Below are 24,247 nucleotides of genomic sequence, written 5' to 3' on the forward strand. Positions count from 1 at the left end.
CAAGGAAATCAACAACACTTTCCTCATATATTAAAAACGTTTCGGCAGAAAAACCCGATTTCCTGCATGAATGGAGGAAGACAAAAACTCACTGAACAGTGCCTTGTGTGAGGATCAAACTCACGACCTTCAGATTATGAGACTGACACGCTTCCTACTGCGCTAACGAGGCAACCACCAGATGTTTGTAGACAAGCTCAAAGCGGCAAAATGAAAAAATATATATATATTTTCTTTATTCCCACTTTTTCTTAGTCCATGACTCATTGTACTTAATAACTGCTCCCATATGGTCTAGCGGTTAGGATTCCTGGTTTTCACCCAGGTGTCCTGGGTTTGACTCCCGGTATGGGAAAAAACCTTTTACTAGTCTTGCACTTTCAAAGGTTGAGCGTTATAGGATAAAAGTGCTCTTTGTGGCCATAAATTCTAACTTATCTTTGTTTACCCATTCCTCCTCTTTTCACCAGATCCTATTTGAGCTTGAAAACTCAAATAATTCCTATTGTTCCCTTCTCACTCCAAGTCAACAACCCCTTTATCCTGTCAGTTTGGCTAATTTTCCTTTTTTTAATGAACTAGTTTCACCAATAAATAAGAAACCATCAGACTATTTCACCCAATCTGATTGGGACTTTGCTTTAATATTGTTTCTTTTTAGGGAAGATCCTATTTTGGATTTAAAGCTCAAATCATTCCCATCTCTTCTACTCACTCAAAAATGACAAGGAAATCAACAACACTTTCCTCATATATTAAAAACGTTTCGGCAGAAAAACCCGATTTCCTGCATGAATGGAGGAAGACAAAAACTCACTGAACAGTGCCTTGTGTGAGGATCAAACTCACGACCTTCAGATTATGAGACTGACACGCTTCCTACTGCACTAACGAGGCAACCACCAGATGTTTGTAGACAAGCTCAAAGCGGTAAAATGAAAAAATATATATACATTTTCTTTATTCCCACTTTTTCTTAGTCCATGACTCATTATACTTAAGAACTGCTCCCATATGGTCTAGCGGCTAGGATTCCTGGTTTTCACCCAGGTGGCCCGGGTTCGACTCCCGGTATGGGAAAGAACCTTTTACTAGTCTTGCACTTTCAAAGGTTGAGCGTTATAGGATAAAAGTGCTCTTTGTGGCCATAAATTCTAACTTATCTTTGTTTACCCATTCCTCCTCTTTTCACCAGATCCTATTTGAGCTTGAAAACTCAAATAATTCCTATTGTTCCCTTCTCACTCCAAGTCAACAACCCCTTTATCCTGTCAGTTTGGCTAATTTTCCTTTTTTTAATGAACTAGTTTCGCCAATAAATAAGAAACCATCAGACTATTTCACCCAATCTGATTGGGACTTTGCTTTAATATTGTTTCTTTTTAGGCAAGATCCTATTTTGGATTTAAAGCTCAAATCATTCCCATCTCTTCTACTCACTCAAAAATGACAAGGAAATCAACAACACTTTCCTCATATATTAAAAACGTTTCGGCAGAAAAACCCGATTTCCTGCATGAATGGAGGAAGACAAAAACTCACTGAACAGTGCCTTGTGTGAGGATCAAACTCACGACCTTCAGATTATGAGACTGACACGCTTCCTACTGCGCTAACGAGGCAACCACCAGATGTTTGTAGACAAGCTCAAAGCGGCAAAATGAAAAAAAAAATATATATTTTCTTTATTCCCACTTTTTCTTAGTCCATGACTCATTATACTTAAGAACTGCTCCCATATGGTCTAGCGGTTAGGATTCCTGGTTTTCACCCAGGTGGCCCGGGTTCGACTCCCGGTATGGGAAAGAACCTTTTACTAGTCTTGCACTTTCAAAGGTTGAGCGTTATAGGATAAAAGTGCTCTTTGTGGCCATAAATTCTAACTTATCTTTGTTTACCCATTCCTCCTCTTTTCACCAGATCCTATTTGAGCTTGAAAACTCAAATAATTCCTATTGTTCCCTTCTCACTCCAAGTCAACAACCCCTTTATCCTGTCAGTTTGGCTAATTTTCCTTTTTTTAATGAACTAGTTTCGCCAATAAATAAGAAACCATCAGACTACTTCACCCAATCTGATTGGGACTTTGCTTTAATATTGTTTATTTTTAGGCAAGATCCTATTTTGGATTTAAAGCTCAAATCATTCCCATCTCTTCTACTCACTCAAAAATGACAAGGAAATCAACAACACTTTCCTCATATATTAAAAACGTTTCGGCAGAAAAACCCGATTTCCTGCATGAATGGAGGAAGACAAAAACTCACTGAACAGTGCCTTGTGTGAGGATCAAACTCACGACCTTCAGATTATGAGACTGACACGCTTCCTACTGCACTAACGAGGCAACCACCAGATGTTTGTAGACAAGCTCAAAGCGGCAAAATGAAAAAATATATATACATTTTCTTTATTCCCACTTTTTCTTAGTCCATGACTCATTATACTTAAGAACTGCTCCCATATGGTCTAGCGGTTAGGATTCCTGGTTTTCACCCAGGTGTCCTGGTTTTGACTCCCGGTATGGGAAAAAACCTTTTACTAGTCTTGCACTTTCAAAGGTTGAGCGTTATAGGATAAAAGTGCTCTTTGTGGCCATAAATTCTAACTTATCTTTGTTTACCCATTCCTCCTCTTTTCACCAGATCCTATTTGAGCTTGAAAACTCAAATAATTCCTATTGTTCCCTTCTCACTCCAAGTCAACAACCCCTTTATCCTGTCAGTTTGGCTAATTTTCCTTTTTTTAATGAACTAGTTTCGCCAATAAATAAGAAACCATCAGACTACTTCACCCAATCTGATTGGGACTTTGCTTTAATATTGTTTATTTTTAGGCAAGATCCTATTTTGGATTTAAAGCTCAAATCATTCCCATCTCTTCTACTCACTCAAAAATGACAAGGAAATCAACAACACTTTCCTCATATATTAAAAACGTTTCGGCAGAAAAACCCGATTTCCTGCATGAATGGAGGAAGACAAAAACTCACTGAACAGTGCCTTGTGTGAGGATCAAACTCACGACCTTCAGATTATGAGACTGACACGCTTCCTACTGCACTAACGAGGCAACCACCAGATGTTTGTAGACAAGCTCAAAGCGGCAAAATGAAAAAATATATATACATTTTCTTTATTCCCACTTTTTCTTAGTCCATGACTCATTATACTTAAGAACTGCTCCCATATGGTCTAGCGGTTAGGATTCCTGGTTTTCACCCAGGTGTCCTGGTTTTGACTCCCGGTATGGGAAAAAACCTTTTACTAGTCTTGCACTTTCAAAGGTTGAGCGTTATAGGATAAAAGTGCTCTTTGTGGCCATAAATTCTAACTTATCTTTGTTTACCCATTCCTCCTCTTTTCACCAGATCCTATTTGAGCTTGAAAACTCAAATAATTCCTATTGTTCCCTTCTCACTCCAAGTCAACAACCCCTTTATCCTGTCAGTTTGGCTAATTTTCCTTTTTTTAATGAACTAGTTTCGCCAATAAATAAGAAACCATCAGACTACTTCACCCAATCTGATTGGGACTTTGCTTTAATATTGTTTATTTTTAGGCAAGATCCTATTTTGGATTTAAAGCTCAAATCATTCCCATCTCTTCTACTCACTCAAAAATGACAAGGAAATCAACAACACTTTCCTCATATATTAAAAACGTTTCGGCAGAAAAACCCGATTTCCTGCATGAATGGAGGAAGACAAAAACTCACTGAACAGTGCCTTGTGTGAGGATCAAACTCACGACCTTCAGATTATGAGACTGACACGCTTCCTACTGCACTAACGAGGCAACCACCAGATGTTTGTAGACAAGCTCAAAGCGGCAAAATGAAAAAAAAAATATATATTTTCTTTATTCCCACTTTTTCTTAGGCAATGACTCATTATACTTAATAACTGCTCCCATATGGTCTAGCGGTTAGGATTCCTGGTTTTCACCCAGGTGTCCTGGTTTTGACTCCCGGTATGGGAAAAAACCTTTTACTAGTCTTGCACTTTCAAAGGTTGAGCGTTATAGGATAAAAGTGCTCTTTGTGGCCATAAATTCTAACTTATCTTTGTTTACCCATTCCTCCTCTTTTCACCAGATCCTATTTGAGCTTGAAAACTCAAATAATTCCTATTGTTCCCTTCTCACTCCAAGTCAACAACCCCTTTATCCTGTCAGTTTGGCTAATTTTCCTTTTTTTAATGAACTAGTTTCGCCAATAAATAAGAAACCATCAGACTATTTCACCCAATCTGATTGGGACTTTGCTTTAATATTGTTTCTTTTTAGGCAAGATCCTATTTTGAATTTAAAGCTCAAATCATTCCCATCTCTTCTACTCACTCAAAAATGACAAGGAAATCAACAACACTTTCCTCATATATTAAAAACGTTTCGGCAGAAAAACCCGATTTCCTGCATGAATGGAGGAAGACAAAAACTCACTGAACAGTGCCTTGTGTGAGGATCGAACTCACGACCTTCAGATTATGAGACTGACACGCTTCCTACTGCGCTAACGAGGCAACCACCAGATGTTTGCAGACAAGCTCAAAGCGGCAAAATGAAAAAATATATATACATTTTCTTTATTCCCACTTTTTCTTAGTCCATGACTCATTATACTTAAGAACTGCTCCCATATGGTCTAGCGGTTAGGATTCCTGGTTTTCACCCAGGTGTCCTGGGTTTGACTCCCGGTATGGGAAAGAACCTTTTACTAGTCTTGCACTTTCAAAGGTTGAGCGTTATAGGATAAAAGTGCTCTTTGTGGCCATAAATTCTAACTTATCTTTGTTTACCCATTCCTCCTCTTTTCACCAGATCCTATTTGAGCTTGAAAACTCATATAATTCCTATTGTTCCCTTCTCACTCCAAGTCAACAACCCCTTTATCCTGTCAGTTTGGCTAATTTTCCTTTTTTTAATGAACTAGTTTCGCCAATAAGTAAGAAACCATCAGACTATTTCACCCAATCTGATTGGGACTTTGCTTTAATATTGTTTCTTTTTAGGCAAGATCCTATTTTGGATTTAAAGCTCAAATCATTCCCATCTCTTCTACTCACTCAAAAATGACAAGGAAATCAACAACACTTTCCTCATATATTAAAAACGTTTCGGCAGAAAAACCCGATTTCCTGCATGAATGGAGGAAGACAAAAACTCACTGAACAGTGCCTTGTGTGAGGATCGAACTCACGACCTTCAGATTATGAGACTGACACGCTTCCTACTGCGCTAACAGGGCAACCACCAGATGTTTGTAGACAAGCTCAAAGCGGCAAAATGAAAAAATATATATACATTTTCTTTATTCCCACTTTTTCTTAGTCCATGACTCATTATACTTAATAACTGCTCCCATATGGTCTAGCGGTTAGGATTCCAGGTTTTCACCCAGGTGGCCTGGGTTTGACTCCCGGTATGGGAAAGAACCTTTTACTAGTCTTGCACTTTCAAAGGTTGAGCGTTATAGGATAAAAGTGCTCTTTGTGGCCATAAATTCTAACTTATCTTTGTTTACCCATTCCTCCTCTTTTCACCAGATCCTATTTGAGCTTGAAAACTCAAATAATTCCTATTGTTCCCTTCTCACTCCAAGTCAACAACCCCTTTATCCTGTCAGTTTGGCTAATTTTCCTTTTTTTAATGAACTAGTTTCACCAATAAATAAGAAACCATCAGACTATTTCACCCAATCTGATTGGGACTTTGCTTTAATATTGTTTCTTTTTAGGCAAGATCCTATTTTGGATTTAAAGCTCAAATCATTCCCATCTCTTCTACTCACTCAAAAATGACAAGGAAATCAACAACACTTTCCTCATATATTAAAAACATTTCGGCAGAAAAACCCGATTTCCTGCATGAATGGAGGAAGACAAAAACTCACTGAACAGTGCCTTGTGTGAGGATCAAACTCACGACCTTCAGATTATGAGACTGACACGCTTCCTACTGCGCTAACGAGGCAACCACCAGATGTTTGTAGACAAGCTCAAAGCGGCAAAATGAAAAAATATATATATATTTTCTTTATTCCCACTTTTTCTTAGTCCATGACTCATTGTACTTAATAACTGCTCCCATATGGTCTAGCGGTTAGGATTCCTGGTTTTCACCCAGGTGTCCTGGGTTTGACTCCCGGTATGGGAAAAAACCTTTTACTAGTCTTGCACTTTCAAAGGTTGAGCGTTATAGGATAAAAGTGCTCTTTGTGGCCATAAATTCTAACTTATCTTTGTTTACCCATTCCTCCTCTTTTCACCAGATCCTATTTGAGCTTGAAAACTCAAATAATTCCTATTGTTCCCTTCTCACTCCAAGTCAACAACCCCTTTATCCTGTCAGTTTGGCTAATTTTCCTTTTTTTAATGAACTAGTTTCACCAATAAATAAGAAACCATCAGACTATTTCACCCAATCTGATTGGGACTTTGCTTTAATATTGTTTCTTTTTAGGCAAGATCCTATTTTGGATTTAAAGCTCAAATCATTCCCATCTCTTCTACTCACTCAAAAATGACAAGGAAATCAACAACACTTTCCTCATATATTAAAAACGTTTCGGCAGAAAAACCCGATTTCCTGCATGAATGGAGGAAGACAAAAACTCACTGAACAGTGCCTTGTGTGAGGATCGAACTCACGACCTTCAGATTATGAGACTGACACGCTTCCTACTGCGCTAACGAGGCAACCACCAGATGTTTGCAGACAAGCTCAAAGCGGCAAAATGAAAAAATATATATACATTTTCTTTATTCCCACTTTTTCTTAGTCCATGACTCATTATACTTAAGAACTGCTCCCATATGGTCTAGCGGTTAGGATTCCTGGTTTTCACCCAGGTGTCCTGGGTTTGACTCCCGGTATGGGAAAGAACCTTTTACTAGTCTTGCACTTTCAAAGGTTGAGCGTTATAGGATAAAAGTGCTCTTTGTGGCCATAAATTCTAACTTATCTTTGTTTACCCATTCCTCCTCTTTTCACCAGATCCTATTTGAGCTTGAAAACTCATATAATTCCTATTGTTCCCTTCTCACTCCAAGTCAACAACCCCTTTATCCTGTCAGTTTGGCTAATTTTCCTTTTTTTAATGAACTAGTTTCGCCAATAAGTAAGAAACCATCAGACTATTTCACCCAATCTGATTGGGACTTTGCTTTAATATTGTTTCTTTTTAGGCAAGATCCTATTTTGGATTTAAAGCTCAAATCATTCCCATCTCTTCTACTCACTCAAAAATGACAAGGAAATCAACAACACTTTCCTCATATATTAAAAACGTTTCGGCAGAAAAACCCGATTTCCTGCATGAATGGAGGAAGACAAAAACTCACTGAACAGTGCCTTGTGTGAGGATCAAACTCACGACCTTCAGATTATGAGACTGACACGCTTCCTACTGCGCTAACGAGGCAACCACCAGATGTTTGTAGACAAGCTCAAAGCGGCAAAATGAAAAAATATATATATATTTTCTTTATTCCCACTTTTTCTTAGTCCATGACTCATTGTACTTAATAACTGCTCCCATATGGTCTAGCGGTTAGGATTCCTGGTTTTCACCCAGGTGTCCTGGGTTTGACTCCCGGTATGGGAAAAAACCTTTTACTAGTCTTGCACTTTCAAAGGTTGAGCGTTATAGGATAAAAGTGCTCTTTGTGGCCATAAATTCTAACTTATCTTTGTTTACCCATTCCTCCTCTTTTCACCAGATCCTATTTGAGCTTGAAAACTCAAATAATTCCTATTGTTCCCTTCTCACTCCAAGTCAACAACCCCTTTATCCTGTCAGTTTGGCTAATTTTCCTTTTTTTAATGAACTAGTTTCACCAATAAATAAGAAACCATCAGACTATTTCACCCAATCTGATTGGGACTTTGCTTTAATATTGTTTCTTTTTAGGCAAGATCCTATTTTGGATTTAAAGCTCAAATCATTCCCATCTCTTCTACTCACTCAAAAATGACAAGGAAATCAACAACACTTTCCTCATATATTAAAAACGTTTCGGCAGAAAAACCCGATTTCCTGCATGAATGGAGGAAGACAAAAACTCACTGAACAGTGCCTTGTGTGAGGATCGAACTCACGACCTTCAGATTATGAGACTGACACGCTTCCTACTGCGCTAACAAGGCAACCACCAGATGTTTGCAGACAAGCTCAAAGCGGCAAAATGAAAAAATATATATACATTTTCTTTATTCCCACTTTTTCTTAGTCCATGACTCATTATACTTAAGAACTGCTCCCATATGGTCTAGCGGTTAGGATTCCTGGTTTTCACCCAGGTGTCCTGGGTTTGACTCCCGGTATGGGAAAGAACCTTTTACTAGTCTTGCACTTTCAAAGGTTGAGCGTTATAGGATAAAAGTGCTCTTTGTGGCCATAAATTCTAACTTATCTTTGTTTACCCATTCCTCCTCTTTTCACCAGATCCTATTTGAGCTTGAAAACTCATATAATTCCTATTGTTCCCTTCTCACTCCAAGTCAACAACCCCTTTATCCTGTCAGTTTGGCTAATTTTCCTTTTTTTAATGAACTAGTTTCGCCAATAAGTAAGAAACCATCAGACTATTTCACCCAATCTGATTGGGACTTTGCTTTAATATTGTTTCTTTTTAGGCAAGATCCTATTTTGGATTTAAAGCTCAAATCATTCCCATCTCTTCTACTCACTCAAAAATGACAAGGAAATCAACAACACTTTCCTCATATATTAAAAACGTTTCGGCAGAAAAACCCGATTTCCTGCATGAATGGAGGAAGACAAAAACTCACTGAACAGTGCCTTGTGTGAGGATCGAACTCACGACCTTCAGATTATGAGACTGACACGCTTCCTACTGCGCTAACAGGGCAACCACCAGATGTTTGTAGACAAGCTCAAAGCGGCAAAATGAAAAAATATATATACATTTTCTTTATTCCCACTTTTTCTTAGTCCATGACTCATTATACTTAATAACTGCTCCCATATGGTCTAGCGGTTAGGATTCCAGGTTTTCACCCAGGTGGCCTGGGTTTGACTCCCGGTATGGGAAAGAACCTTTTACTAGTCTTGCACTTTCAAAGGTTGAGCGTTATAGGATAAAAGTGCTCTTTGTGGCCATAAATTCTAACTTATCTTTGTTTACCCATTCCTCCTCTTTTCACCAGATCCTATTTGAGCTTGAAAACTCAAATAATTCCTATTGTTCCCTTCTCACTCCAAGTCAACAACCCCTTTATCCTGTCAGTTTGGCTAATTTTCCTTTTTTTAATGAACTAGTTTCACCAATAAATAAGAAACCATCAGACTATTTCACCCAATCTGATTGGGACTTTGCTTTAATATTGTTTCTTTTTAGGCAAGATCCTATTTTGGATTTAAAGCTCAAATCATTCCCATCTCTTCTACTCACTCAAAAATGACAAGGAAATCAACAACACTTTCCTCATATATTAAAAACATTTCGGCAGAAAAACCCGATTTCCTGCATGAATGGAGGAAGACAAAAACTCACTGAACAGTGCCTTGTGTGAGGATCAAACTCACGACCTTCAGATTATGAGACTGACACGCTTCCTACTGCGCTAACGAGGCAACCACCAGATGTTTGTAGACAAGCTCAAAGCGGCAAAATGAAAAAATATATATATATTTTCTTTATTCCCACTTTTTCTTAGTCCATGACTCATTGTACTTAATAACTGCTCCCATATGGTCTAGCGGTTAGGATTCCTGGTTTTCACCCAGGTGTCCTGGGTTTGACTCCCGGTATGGGAAAAAACCTTTTACTAGTCTTGCACTTTCAAAGGTTGAGCGTTATAGGATAAAAGTGCTCTTTGTGGCCATAAATTCTAACTTATCTTTGTTTACCCATTCCTCCTCTTTTCACCAGATCCTATTTGAGCTTGAAAACTCAAATAATTCCTATTGTTCCCTTCTCACTCCAAGTCAACAACCCCTTTATCCTGTCAGTTTGGCTAATTTTCCTTTTTTTAATGAACTAGTTTCACCAATAAATAAGAAACCATCAGACTATTTCACCCAATCTGATTGGGACTTTGCTTTAATATTGTTTCTTTTTAGGCAAGATCCTATTTTGGATTTAAAGCTCAAATCATTCCCATCTCTTCTACTCACTCAAAAATGACAAGGAAATCAACAACACTTTCCTCATATATTAAAAACGTTTCGGCAGAAAAACCCGATTTCCTGCATGAATGGAGGAAGACAAAAACTCACTGAACAGTGCCTTGTGTGAGGATCGAACTCACGACCTTCAGATTATGAGACTGACACGCTTCCTACTGCGCTAACGAGGCAACCACCAGATGTTTGCAGACAAGCTCAAAGCGGCAAAATGAAAAAATATATATACATTTTCTTTATTCCCACTTTTTCTTAGTCCATGACTCATTATACTTAAGAACTGCTCCCATATGGTCTAGCGGTTAGGATTCCTGGTTTTCACCCAGGTGTCCTGGGTTTGACTCCCGGTATGGGAAAGAACCTTTTACTAGTCTTGCACTTTCAAAGGTTGAGCGTTATAGGATAAAAGTGCTCTTTGTGGCCATAAATTCTAACTTATCTTTGTTTACCCATTCCTCCTCTTTTCACCAGATCCTATTTGAGCTTGAAAACTCATATAATTCCTATTGTTCCCTTCTCACTCCAAGTCAACAACCCCTTTATCCTGTCAGTTTGGCTAATTTTCCTTTTTTTAATGAACTAGTTTCGCCAATAAGTAAGAAACCATCAGACTATTTCACCCAATCTGATTGGGACTTTGCTTTAATATTGTTTCTTTTTAGGCAAGATCCTATTTTGGATTTAAAGCTCAAATCATTCCCATCTCTTCTACTCACTCAAAAATGACAAGGAAATCAACAACACTTTCCTCATATATTAAAAACGTTTCGGCAGAAAAACCCGATTTCCTGCATGAATGGAGGAAGACAAAAACTCACTGAACAGTGCCTTGTGTGAGGATCAAACTCACGACCTTCAGATTATGAGACTGACACGCTTCCTACTGCGCTAACGAGGCAACCACCAGATGTTTGTAGACAAGCTCAAAGCGGCAAAATGAAAAAATATATATATATTTTCTTTATTCCCACTTTTTCTTAGTCCATGACTCATTGTACTTAATAACTGCTCCCATATGGTCTAGCGGTTAGGATTCCTGGTTTTCACCCAGGTGTCCTGGGTTTGACTCCCGGTATGGGAAAAAACCTTTTACTAGTCTTGCACTTTCAAAGGTTGAGCGTTATAGGATAAAAGTGCTCTTTGTGGCCATAAATTCTAACTTATCTTTGTTTACCCATTCCTCCTCTTTTCACCAGATCCTATTTGAGCTTGAAAACTCAAATAATTCCTATTGTTCCCTTCTCACTCCAAGTCAACAACCCCTTTATCCTGTCAGTTTGGCTAATTTTCCTTTTTTTAATGAACTAGTTTCACCAATAAATAAGAAACCATCAGACTATTTCACCCAATCTGATTGGGACTTTGCTTTAATATTGTTTCTTTTTAGGCAAGATCCTATTTTGGATTTAAAGCTCAAATCATTCCCATCTCTTCTACTCACTCAAAAATGACAAGGAAATCAACAACACTTTCCTCATATATTAAAAACGTTTCGGCAGAAAAACCCGATTTCCTGCATGAATGGAGGAAGACAAAAACTCACTGAACAGTGCCTTGTGTGAGGATCGAACTCACGACCTTCAGATTATGAGACTGACACGCTTCCTACTGCGCTAACAAGGCAACCACCAGATGTTTGCAGACAAGCTCAAAGCGGCAAAATGAAAAAATATATATACATTTTCTTTATTCCCACTTTTTCTTAGTCCATGACTCATTATACTTAAGAACTGCTCCCATATGGTCTAGCGATTAGGATTCCTGGTTTTCACCCAGGTGTCCTGGGTTTGACTCCCGGTATGGGAAAGAACCTTTTACTAGTCTTGCACTTTCAAAGGTTGAGCGTTATAGGATAAAAGTGCTCTTTGTGGCCATAAATTCTAACTTATCTTTGTTTACCCATTCCTCCTCTTTTCACCAGATCCTATTTGAGCTTGAAAACTCATATAATTCCTATTGTTCCCTTCTCACTCCAAGTCAACAACCCCTTTATCCTGTCAGTTTGGCTAATTTTCCTTTTTTTAATGAACTAGTTTCGCCAATAAATAAGAAACCATCAGACTATTTCACCCAATCTGATTGGGACTTTGCTTTAATATTGTTTCTTTTTAGGCAAGATCCTATTTTGGATTTAAAGCTCAAATCATTCCCATCTCTTCTACTCACTCAAAAATGACAAGGAAATCAACAACACTTTCCTCATATATTAAAAACGTTTCGGCAGAAAAACCCGATTTCCTGCATGAATGGAGGAAGACAAAAACTCACTGAACAGTGCCTTGTGTGAGGATCAAACTCACGACCTTCAGATTATGAGACTGACACGCTTCCTACTGCGCTAACGGGGCAACCACCAGATGTTTGTAGACAAGCTCAAAGCGGCAAAATGAAAAAATATATATACATTTTCTTTATTCCCACTTTTTCTTAGTCCATGACTCATTATACTTAATAACTGATCCCATATGGTCTAGCAGTTAGAATTCCTGGTTTTCACCCAGGTGGCCCGGGTTTGACTCCCGGTATGGGAAAGAACCTTTTACTAGTCTTGCACTTTCAAAGGTTGAGCGTTATAGGATAAAAGTGCTCTTTGTGGCCATAAATTCTAACTTATCTTTGTTTACCCATTCCTCCTCTTTTCACCAGATCCTATTTGAGCTTGAAAACTCAAATAATTCCTATTGTTCCATTCTCACTCCAAGTCAACAACCCCTTTATCCTGTCAGTTTGGCTAATTTTCCTTTTTTTAATGAACTAGTTTCGCCAATAAATAAGAAACCATCAGACTATTTTACACCCAATCTGATTGGGACTTTGCTTTAATATTGTTTCTTTTTAGGCAAGATCCTATTTTGGATTTAAAGCTCAAATCATTCCCATCTCTTCTACTCACTCAAAAATGACAAGGAAATCAACAACACTTTCCTCATATATTAAAAACGTTTCGGCAGAAAAACCCGATTTCCTGCATGAATGGAGGAAGACAAAAACTCACTGAACAGTGCCTTGTGTGAGGATCAAACTCACGACCTTCAGATTATGAGACTGACACGCTTCCTACTGCGCTAACGAGGCAACCACCAGATGTTTGTAGACAAGCTCAAAGCGGCAAAATGAAAAAATATATATATATTTTCTTTATTCCCACTTTTTCTTAGTCCATGACTCATTGTACTTAATAACTGCTCCCATATGGTCTAGCGGTTAGGATTCCTGGTTTTCACCCAGGTGTCCTGGGTTTGACTCCCGGTATGGGAAAAAACCTTTTACTAGTCTTGCACTTTCAAAGGTTGAGCGTTATAGGATAAAAGTGCTCTTTGTGGCCATAAATTCTAACTTATCTTTGTTTACCCATTCCTCCTCTTTTCACCAGATCCTATTTGAGCTTGAAAACTCAAATAATTCCTATTGTTCCCTTCTCACTCCAAGTCAACAACCCCTTTATCCTGTCAGTTTGGCTAATTTTCCTTTTTTTAATGAACTAGTTTCACCAATAAATAAGAAACCATCAGACTATTTCACCCAATCTGATTGGGACTTTGCTTTAATATTGTTTCTTTTTAGGCAAGATCCTATTTTGGATTTAAAGCTCAAATCATTCCCATCTCTTCTACTCACTCAAAAATGACAAGGAAATCAACAACACTTTCCTCATATATTAAAAACGTTTCGGCAGAAAAACCCGATTTCCTGCATGAATGGAGGAAGACAAAAACTCACTGAACAGTGCCTTGTGTGAGGATCAAACTCACGACCTTCAGATTATGAGACTGACACGCTTCCTACTGCGCTAACGAGGCAACCACCAGATGTTTGTAGACAAGCTCAAAGCGGCAAAATGAAAAAATATATATATATTTTCTTTATTCCCACTTTTTCTTAGTCCATGACTCATTATACTTAATAACTGCTCCCATATGGTCTAGCGGGTTAGGATTCCTGGTTTTCACCTAGGTGTCCTGGGTTTGACTCCCGGTATGGGAAAAAACCTTTTACTAGTCTTGCACTTTCAAAGGTTGAGCGTTATAGGATAAAAGTGCTCTTTGTGGCCATAAATTCTAACTTATCTTTGTTTACCCATTCCTCCTCTTTTCACCAGATCCTATTTGAGCTTGAAAACTCAAATAATTCCTATTGTTCCCTTCTCACTCCAAGTCAACAACCCCTTTATCCTGTCAGTTTGGCTAATTTTCCTTTTTTTAATGAACTAGTTTCACCAATAAATAAGAAACCATCAGACTATTTCACCCAATCTGATTGGGACTTTGCTTTAATATTGTTTCTTTTTAGGCAAGATCCTATTTTGGATTTAAAGCTCAAATCATTCCCATCTCTTCTACTCACTCAAAAATGACAAGGAAATCAACAACACTTTCCTCATATATTAAAAACGTTTCGGCAGAAAAACCCGATTTCCTGCATGAATGGAGGAAGACAAAAACTCACTGAACAGTGCCTTGTGTGAGGATCAAACTCACGACCTTCAGATTATGAGACTGACACGCTTCCTACTGCGCTAACGAGGCAACCACCAGATGTTTGTAGACAAGCTCAAAGCGGCAAAATGAAAAAAAATATATATATTTTCTTTATTCCCACTTTTTCTTAGTCCATGACTCATTATACTTAATAACTGCTCCCATATGGTCTAGCGGTTAGGATTCCTGGTTTTCACCCAGGTGTCCTGGGTTTGACTCCCGGTATGGGAAAAAACCTTTTACTAGTCTTGCACTTTCAAAGGTTGAGCGTTATAGGATAAAAGTGCTCTTTGTGGCCATAAATTCTAACTTATCTTTGTTTACCCATTCCTCCTCTTTTCACCAGATCCTATTTGAGCTTGAAAACTCAAATAATTCCTATTGTTCCCTTCTCACTCCAAGTCAACAACCCCTTTATCCTGTCAGTTTGGCTAATTTTCCTTTTTTTAATGAACTAGTTTCACCAATAAATAAGAAACCATCAGACTATTTCACCCAATCTGATTGGGACTTTGCTTTAATATTGTTTCTTTTTAGGCAAGATCCTATTTTGGATTTAAAGCTCAAATCATTCCCATCTCTTCTACTCACTCAAAAATGACAAGGAAATCAACAACACTTTCCTCATATATTAAAAACGTTTCGGCAGAAAAACCCGATTTCCTGCATGAATGGAGGAAGACAAAAACTCACTGATCAGTGCCTTGTGTGAGGATCGAACTCACGACCTTCAGATTATGAGACTGACACGCTTCCTACTGCGCTAACGAGGCAACCACCAGATGTTTGTAGACAAGCTCAAAGCGGCAAAATGAAAAAATATATATACATTTTCTTTATTCCCACTTTTTCTTAGTCCACGACTCATTATACTTAATAACTGCTCCCATATGGTCTAGCGGTTAGGATTCCTGGTTTTCACCCAGGTGGCCCGGGTTCGACTCCCGGTATGGGAAAGAACCTTTTACTAGTCTTGCACTTTCAAAGGTTGAGCGTTATAGGATAAAAGTGCTCTTTGTGGCCATAAATTCTAACTTATCTTTGTTTACCCATTCCTCCTCTTTTCACCAGATCCTATTTGAGCTTGAAAACTCAAATAATTCCTATTGTTCCCTTCTCACTCCAAGTCAACAACCCCTTTATCCTGTCAGTTTGGCTAATTTTCCTTTTTTTAATGAACTAGTTTCGCCAATAAATAAGAAACCATCAGACTATTTCACCCAATCTGATTGGGACTTTGCTTTAATATTGTTTCTTTTTAGGCAAGATCCTATTTTGGATTTAAAGCTCAAATCATTCCCATCTCTTCTACTCACTCAAAAATGACAAGGAAATCAACAACACTTTCCTCATATATTAAAAACGTTTCGGCAGAAAAACCCGATTTCCTGCATGAATGGAGGAAGACAAAAACTCACTGAACAGTGCCTTGTGTGAGGATCAAACTCACGACCTTCAGATTATGAGACTGACACGCTGCCTACTGCGCTAACGAGGCAACCACCAGATGTTTGTAGACAAGCTCAAAGCGGCAAAATGAAAAAAATATATATATTTTCTTTATTCCCACTTTTTCTTAGTCCATGACTCATTATACTTAATAACTGCTCCCATATGGTCTAGCGGTTAGGATTCCTGGTTTTCACCCAGGTGTCCTGGGTTTGACTCCCGGTATGGGAAAAAACCTTTTACTAGTCTTGCACTTTCAAAGGTTGAGCGTTATAGGATAAAAGTGCTCTTTGTGGCCATAAATTCTAACTTATCTTTGTTTACCCATTCCTCCTCTTTTCACCAGATCCTATTTGAGCTTGAAAACTCAAATAATTCCTATTGTTCCCTTCTCACTCCAAGTCAACAACCCCTTTATCCTGTCAGTTTGGCTAATTTTCCTTTTTTTAATGAACTAGTTTCACCAATAAATAAGAAACCATCAGACTATTTCACCCAATCTGATTGGGACTTTGCTTTAATATTGTTTCTTTTTAGGCAAGATCCTATTTTGGATTTAAAGCTCAAATCATTCCCATCTCTTCTACTCACTCAAAAATGACAAGGAAATCAACAACACTTTCCTCATATATTAAAAACGTTTCGGCAGAAAAACCCGATTTCCTGCATGAATGGAGGAAGACAAAAACTCACTGAACAGTGCCTTGTGTGAGGATCGGACTCACGACCTTCAGATTATGAGACTGACACGCTTCCTACTGCGCTAACGGGGCAACCACCAGATGTTTGTAGACAAGCTCAAATCGGCAAAATGAAAAAATATATATACATTTTCTTTATTCCCACTTTTTCTTAGTCCATGACTCATTATACTTAATAACTGCTCCCATATGGTCTAGCGGTTAGGATTCCTGGTTTTCACCCAGGTGGCCCGGGTTCGACTCCCGGTATGGGAAAGAACCTTTTACTAGTCTTGCACTTTCAAAGGTTGAGCGTTATAGGATAAAAGTGCTCTTTGTGGCCATAAATTCTAACTTATCTTTGTTTACCCATTCCTCCTCTTTTCACCAGATCCTATTTGAGCTTGAAAACTCAAATAATTCCTATTGTTCCCTTCTCACTCCAAGTCAACAACCCCTTTATCCTGTCAGTTTGGCTAATTTTCCTTTTTTTAATGAACTAGTTTCGCCAATAAATAAGAAACCATCAGACTATTTCACCCAATCTGATTGGGACTTTGCTTTAATATTGTTTCTTTTTAGGCAAGATCCTATTTTGGATTTAAAGCTCAAATCATTCCCATCTCTTCTACTCACTCAAAAATGACAAGGAAATCAACAACACTTTCCTCATATATTAAAAACGTTTCGGCAGAAAAACCCGATTTCCTGCATGAATGGAGGAAGACAAAAACTCACTGAACAGTGCCTTGTGTGAGGATCGAACTCACGACCTTCAGATTATGAGACTGACACGCTTCCTACTGCGCTAACGGGGCAACCACCAGATGTTTGTAGACAAGCTCAAAGCGGCAAAATGAAAAAATATATATACATTTTCTGCTGAGAATTGAACTCAGGATCTCCTGTTTACTAGACAGGCACTTTAACCAACTAAGCCACAGCACCAAAGCACTTTTCTTCTCACGGTGTTCTACCACACAGCTCAGTTCAGAGCAAAAGACTGATCTCATATTTTAGGCTAGCCCCTTAGGTGTAGTTGCCAGAAGTCTTAACAGTCAGGGTACATAAGTTGTGATGGCCGAGTGGTTAAGGTGTTGGATTTGAAATCCAATGGGGTCTCCCTGCACAGGTTCAAGTCCTGTTCACAACGTTCTATTTTAAGAAGAAAACTTCCAGAAACATATTAAAGTTTGTCACCTATAGAAAGAGTTATTTTAATTCCATCCTCTTTGTCACTGATTAATTACATTAATAATAGTGGTTCCAGCTGTGCCCCTGGCTTACAACTCTGAAAAGCGAGCAATATTTAGAGTATAAATCACTATAACTACAGCATCCCATTTGTCCAGACTTTTATTTTTCTCTTGATAAATACAAATCAGGTTGGTTGGACAACTTCTGCCCTTAGTAAATCTCTGCTTGCTGTCAATTATAATACTATTTTCTGTCACATACTCCTGTATATAGTCCCTTAAATGGACTCTGTCACCAGTTTATCAATTCCCAATTTCCTAACTAGCCTAATAGGCGCTATGATGCTGATAACTACAGTGTGATTTGTTGTTTTTTGTTTTAAAAACGTTTATTTGCAAAGTTATGAGCATTTATTTATATATACTAATGTAGCTCTAATAGCCAAATAGGAGATGACTCCTTTTTACTCTGGGCAGCTAATGTTTTCTGTATGACGCTGTCCAATCAGCATACAACTTCTCCCCCTTCCCTGTCCAGCAACACAGTGTGATCATATAGTACACTGCGTCCATTCCCGACTGTGTTTTCAACAGGTGATATCTTCGGTTCTGTCACAGCTTGTGATTTTGGTGTCTTATGAAAGAGTAGAATCCAGTCTTTCAAATGCCACCAAATCTGCTTTTTTAGGTGGCCCACAGCCCGAGATATGGCTGTTTGAATTGATCCTCCTTCCCTGTAGCTTGAGTTTCACAATGTGTGTGAAGCAACTTCATGCTGATAGGACAGCATCAGATGCTGAGTTCAGAGCAAAAGACTGATCTCATATTTTAGGCTAGCCCCTTAGGTGTAGTTGCCAGAAGTCTTAACAGTCAGGGTACATAAGTTGTGATGGCCGAGTGGTTAAGGCGTTGGAATCGAAATCCAATGGGGTCTCCCTGCACAGGTTCAAGTCCTGTTCACAACGTTCTATTTTAAGAAGAGAACTTCCAGAAACATATTAAAGTTTGTCACCTATAGAAAGAGTTATTTTAATTCCATCCTCTTTGTCACTGATTAATTACATTAATAATAGTGGTTCCAGCTGTGCCCCTGGCTTACAACTCTGAAAAGCGAGCAATATTTAGAGTATAAATCACTATAACTACAGCATCCCATTTGTCCAGACTTTTATTTTTCTCTTGATAAATACAAATCAGGTTGGTTGGACAACTTCTGCCCTTAGTAAATCTCTGCTTGCTGTCAATTATAATACTATTTTCTGTCACATACTCCTGTATATAGTCCCTTAAATGGACTCTGTCACCAGTTTATCAATTCCCAATTTCCTAACTAGCCTAATAGGCGCTATGATGCTGATAACTACAGTGTGATTTGTTGTTTTTTGTTTTAAAAAAGTTTATTTGCAAAGTTATGAGCATTTATTTATATATACTAATGTAGCTCTAATAGCCAAATAGGAGATGACTCCTTTTTACTCTGGGCAGCTAATGTTTTCTGTATGACGCTGTCCAATCAGCATACAACTTCTCCCCCTTCCCTGTCCAGCAACACAGTGTGATCATATAGTACACTGCGTCCATTCCCGACTGTGTTTTCAACAGGTGATATCTTCGGTTCTGTCACAGCTAGAACTGTGATTTTGGTGTCATATGAAAGAGTAGAATCCAGTCTTTCAAATGCCACCAAATCTGCTGTTTTAGGTGGCCCACAGCCCGAGATATGGCTGTTTGAATTGATCTTCCTTCCCTGTAGCTTGAGTTTCACAATGTGTGTGAAGCAACATCATGCTGATAGGACAGCATCAGATGCTGAGAGTCAGCTCCACCTCAGGAGAATTGCTGCTGTTACCTCCCAGATGTCTAATAAAGGCTAAATTACATATTTAGAAAATGCTCATAATTTTGCAAATAATAAACATTTTTTTTACTACAAATCACCCTGTAGTTATCAGCAGCAAAGCACCAATTAGACTAGTTAGGAGTTAGGGACCTGATAAACTGGTAACAGAGTCCCTTTTAAGAGCTCTTCAAAAGTTTTTCCCACAATGGATGTTAAGCTTACTGGTCTATAATTACTTTGTATTGAACTTACTACTTATAGAAAACTCAATGACATTCATGGGGTCTCTGTCACCAATGAAGAACCCGATAGATTTTTAATCGCCTATAAAGAATTTGATTCATCATATACTTTAGTTATGTAAACTTAAATAATAAATAAGTGAATAAACTAAAGCAACAAATAGCAAGGCACTGCTGAGATTTGAACTCAGGATCTCATGTTTACTAGACAGGCGCTTTAACCAACTAAGCCACAGCACCAAAGCACTTTTCTTCTCGCGGTGTCCTACCACACAGCTCAGTTCAGAGCAAAAGACTGATCTCATATTTTAGGCTAGCCCCTTAGGTGTAGTTGCCAGAAGTCTTAACAGTCAGGGTACATAAGTTGTGATGGCCGAGTGGTTAAGGCGTTGGATTTGAAATCCAATGGGGGTCTCCCTGCACAGGTTCAAGTTCTGTTCACAATGTTCTATTTTAAGAAGAGAACTTCCAGAAACATATTAAAGTTTGTCACCTATAGAAAGAGTTATTTTAATTCCATCCTCTTTGTCACTGATTAATTACATTAATAATAGTGGTTCCAGCTGTGCCCCTGGCTTACAACTCTGAAAAGCGAGCAATATTTAGAGTATAAATCACTATAACTACAGCATCCCATTTGTCCAGACTTTTATTTTTCTCTTGATAAATACAAATCAGGTTGGTTGGACAACTTCTGCCCTTAGTAAATCTCTGCTTGCTGTCAATTATAATACTATTTTCTGTCACATACTCCTGTATATAGTCCCTTAAATGGACTCTGTCACCAGTTTATCAATTCCCAATTTCCTAACTAGCCTAATAGGCGCTATGATGCTGATAACTACAGTGTGATTTGTTGTTTTTTGTTTTAAAAAAGTTTATTTGCAAAGTTATGAGCATTTATTTATATATACTAATGTAGCTCTAATAGCCAAATAGGAGATGACTCCTTTTTACTCTGGGCAGCTAATGTTTTCTGTATGACGCTGTCCAATCAGCATACAACTTCTCCCCCTTCCCTGTCCAGCAACACAGTGTGATCATATAGTACACTGCGTCCATTCCCGACTGTGTTTTCAACAGGTGATATCTTCGGTTCTGTCACAGCTAGAACTGTGATTTTGGTGTCTTATGAAAGAGTAGAATCCAGTCTTTCAAATGCCACCAAATCTGCTTTTTTAGGTGGCCCACAGCCTGAGATATGGCTGTTTGAATTGATCCCCCTTCCCTGTAGCTTGAGTTTCACAATGTGTGTGAAGCAGCTTCATGCTGATAGGACAGCATCAGATGCTGAGAGTCAGCTCCACCTCAGGAGAATTGCTGCTGTTACCTCCCAGATGTCTAATAAAGGCTAAATTACATATTTAGAAAATGCTCATAACTTTGCAAATAATAAACATTTTTTTACTACAAATCACCCTGTAGTTATCAGCAGCAAAGCACCTATTAGACTAGTTAGGAGTTAGGGACCTGATAAACTGGTAACAGAGTCCCTTTAAGAGCTCTTCAAAAGTTTTTCCCACAATGGATGTTAAGCTTACTGGTCTATAATTACTTTGTATTGAACTTACTACTTATAGAATACTCAATGACATTCATGGGGTCTCTGTCACCAATGAAAAACCTGATAGATTTTTAATCGCCTATAAAGAATTTGATTCATCATATACTTTAGTTATGTAAACTTAAATAATAAACAAGTGAATAAACTAAAGCAACTGATAGCAAGGCACTGCTGAGAATTGAACTCAGGATCTCCTGTTTACTAGACAGGCACTTTAACCAACTAAGCCACAGCACCAAAGCACTTTTCTTCTCACGGTGTACCAACCACACAGCTCAGTTCAGAGCAAAAGACTGATCTCATATTTTAGGCTAGCCCCTTAGGTGTAGTTGCCAGAAGTCTTAATAGTCAGGGTACATAAGTTGTGATGGCCGAGTGGTTAAGGCGTTGGATTTGAAATCCAATGGGGTCTCCCTGCACAGTTTCAAGTCCTGTTCACAACGTTCTATTTTAAGAAGAGAACTTCCAGAAACATATTAAAGTTTGTCACCTATAGAAAGAGTTATTTTAATTCCATCCTCTTTGTCACTGATTAATTACATTAATAATAGTGGTTCCAGCTGTGCCCCTGGCTTACAACTCTGAAAAGCGAGCAATATTTAGAGTATAAATCACTATAACTACAGCATCCCATTTGTCCAGACTTTTATTTTTCTCTTGATAAATACAAATCAGGTTGGTTGGACAACTTCTGCCCTTAGTAAATCTCTGCTTGCTGTCAATTATAATACTATTTTCTGTCACATACTCCTGTATATAGTCCCTTAAATGGACTCTGTCACCAGTTTATCAATTCCCAATTTCCTAACTAGCCTAATAGGCGCTATGATGCTGATAACTACAGTGTGATTTGTTGTTTTTTGTTTTAAAAACGTTTATTTGCAAAGTTATGAGCATTTATTTATATATACTAATGTAGCTCTAATAGCCAAATAGGAGATGACTCCTTTTTACTCTGGGCAGCTAATGTTTTCTGTATGACGCTGTCCAATCAGCATACAACTTCTCCCCCTTCCCTGTCCAGCAACACAGTGTGATCATATAGTACACTGCGTCCATTCCCGACTGTGTTTTCAACAGGTGATATCTTCGGTTCTGTCACAGCTTGTGATTTTGGTGTCTTATGAAAGAGTAGAATCCAGTCTTTCAAATGCCACCAAATCTGCTTTTTTAGGTGGCCCACAGCCCGAGATATGGCTGTTTGAATTGATCCTCCTTCCCTGTAGCTTGAGTTTCACAATGTGTGTGAAGCAACTTCATGCTGATAGGACAGCATCAGATGCTGAGAGTCAGCTCCACCTCAGGAGAATACTCAATGACATTCATGGGGTCTCTGTCACCAATGAAAAACCCGATAGATTTTTAATCGCCTATAAAGAATTTGATTCATCATATACTTTAGTTATGTAAACTTAAATAATAAACAAGTGAATAAACTAAAGCAACTGATAGCAAGGCACTGCTGAGAATTGAACTCAGGATCTCCTGTTTACTAAACAGGCACTTTAACAAACTAAGCCACAGCACCAAAGCACTTTTTTTCTCACAGTGTCCTACCACACAGCTCAGTTCAGAGCAAAAGACTGATCTCATATTTTAGGCTAGCCCCTTAGGTGTAGTTGCCAGAAGTCTTAACAGTCAGGGTACATAAGTTGTGATGGCCGAGTGGTTAAGGCGTTGGATTTGAAATCCAATGGGGTCTCCCTGCACAGGTTCAAGTCCTGTTCACAACGTTCTATTTTAAGAAGAGAACTTCCAGAAACATATTAAAGTTTGTCACCTATAGAAAGAGTTATTTTAATTCCATCCTCTTTATCACTGATTAATTACATTAATAATAGTGGTTCCAGCTGTGCCCCTGGCTTACAACTCTGAAAAGCGAGCAATATTTAGAGTATAAATCACTATAACTACAGCATCCCATTTGTCCAGACTTTTATTTTTCTCTTGATAAATACAAATCAGGTTGGTTGGACATCTTCTGCCCTTAGTAAATCTCTGCTTGCTGTCAATTATAATACTATTTTCTGTCAAATACTCCTGTATATAGTCGCTTAAATGGACTCTGTCACCAGTTTATCAATTCCCAATTTCCTAACTAGCCTAATAGGCGCTATGATGCTGATAACTACAGTGTGATTTGTTGTTTTTTGTTTTAAAAACGTTTATTTGCAAAGTTATGAGCATTTATTTATATATACTAATGTAGCTCTAATAGCCAAATAGGAGATGACTCCTTTTTACTCTGGGCAGCTAATGTTTTCTGTATGACGCTGTCCAATCAGCATACAACTTCTCCCCCTTCCCTGTCCAGCAACACAGTGTGATCATATAGTACACTGCGTCCATTCCCGACTGTGTTTTCAACAGGTGATATATTCGGTTCTGTCACAGCTAGAACTGTGATTTTGGTGTCTTATGAAAGAGTAGAATCCAGTCTTTCAAATGCCACCAAATCTGCTTTTTTAGGTGGCCCACAGCCCGAGATATGGCTGTTTGAATTGATCCCCCTTCCCTGTAGCTTGAGTTTCACAATGTGTGTGAAGCAGCTTCATGCTGATAGGACAGCATCAGATGCTGAGAGTCAGCTCCACCTCAGGAGAATTGCTGCTGTTACCTCCCAGATGTCTAATAAAGGCTAAATTACAT

General features: G+C 38.4%; 9 non-coding genes across 9 annotated transcripts; 7 read left to right on the forward strand and 2 right to left on the reverse strand.

Moving 5' to 3' along the window:
• Window positions 1-1,008: 1,008 nt before the first annotated feature.
• On the forward strand, window positions 1,009-1,080 carry TRNAE-UUC (transfer RNA glutamic acid (anticodon UUC)). Its single transcript has one exon. It is a non-coding gene; the product is annotated as a tRNA-Glu (tRNA).
• A 653-nt stretch (window positions 1,081-1,733) lies between these two features.
• Window positions 1,734-1,805, forward strand: TRNAE-UUC (transfer RNA glutamic acid (anticodon UUC)). Its single transcript has one exon. It is a non-coding gene; the product is annotated as a tRNA-Glu (tRNA).
• Window positions 1,806-8,074: 6,269 nt separating this feature from the next.
• On the reverse strand, window positions 8,075-8,147 carry TRNAM-CAU (transfer RNA methionine (anticodon CAU)). Its single transcript has one exon. It is a non-coding gene; the product is annotated as a tRNA-Met (tRNA).
• A 3,552-nt stretch (window positions 8,148-11,699) lies between these two features.
• TRNAM-CAU (transfer RNA methionine (anticodon CAU)) lies at window positions 11,700-11,772 on the reverse strand. The gene has a single exon. It is a non-coding gene; the product is annotated as a tRNA-Met (tRNA).
• A 3,739-nt stretch (window positions 11,773-15,511) lies between these two features.
• On the forward strand, window positions 15,512-15,583 carry TRNAE-UUC (transfer RNA glutamic acid (anticodon UUC)). Its single transcript has one exon. It is a non-coding gene; the product is annotated as a tRNA-Glu (tRNA).
• Window positions 15,584-16,960: 1,377 nt separating this feature from the next.
• On the forward strand, window positions 16,961-17,032 carry TRNAE-UUC (transfer RNA glutamic acid (anticodon UUC)). Its single transcript has one exon. It is a non-coding gene; the product is annotated as a tRNA-Glu (tRNA).
• Window positions 17,033-17,827: 795 nt separating this feature from the next.
• Window positions 17,828-17,909, forward strand: TRNAS-UGA (transfer RNA serine (anticodon UGA)). Its single transcript has one exon. It is a non-coding gene; the product is annotated as a tRNA-Ser (tRNA).
• Window positions 17,910-18,835: 926 nt separating this feature from the next.
• TRNAS-CGA (transfer RNA serine (anticodon CGA)) lies at window positions 18,836-18,917 on the forward strand. Its single transcript has one exon. It is a non-coding gene; the product is annotated as a tRNA-Ser (tRNA).
• Window positions 18,918-23,249: 4,332 nt separating this feature from the next.
• TRNAS-UGA (transfer RNA serine (anticodon UGA)) lies at window positions 23,250-23,331 on the forward strand. Its single transcript has one exon. It is a non-coding gene; the product is annotated as a tRNA-Ser (tRNA).
• Window positions 23,332-24,247: the final 916 nt, after the last annotated feature.

The sequence above is a fragment of the Rhinoderma darwinii genome, chromosome 3 (genome assembly GCF_050947455.1).
Source record: "Rhinoderma darwinii isolate aRhiDar2 chromosome 3, aRhiDar2.hap1, whole genome shotgun sequence".
Classification (NCBI taxonomy): Eukaryota; Metazoa; Chordata; class Amphibia; order Anura; family Rhinodermatidae; genus Rhinoderma; species Rhinoderma darwinii.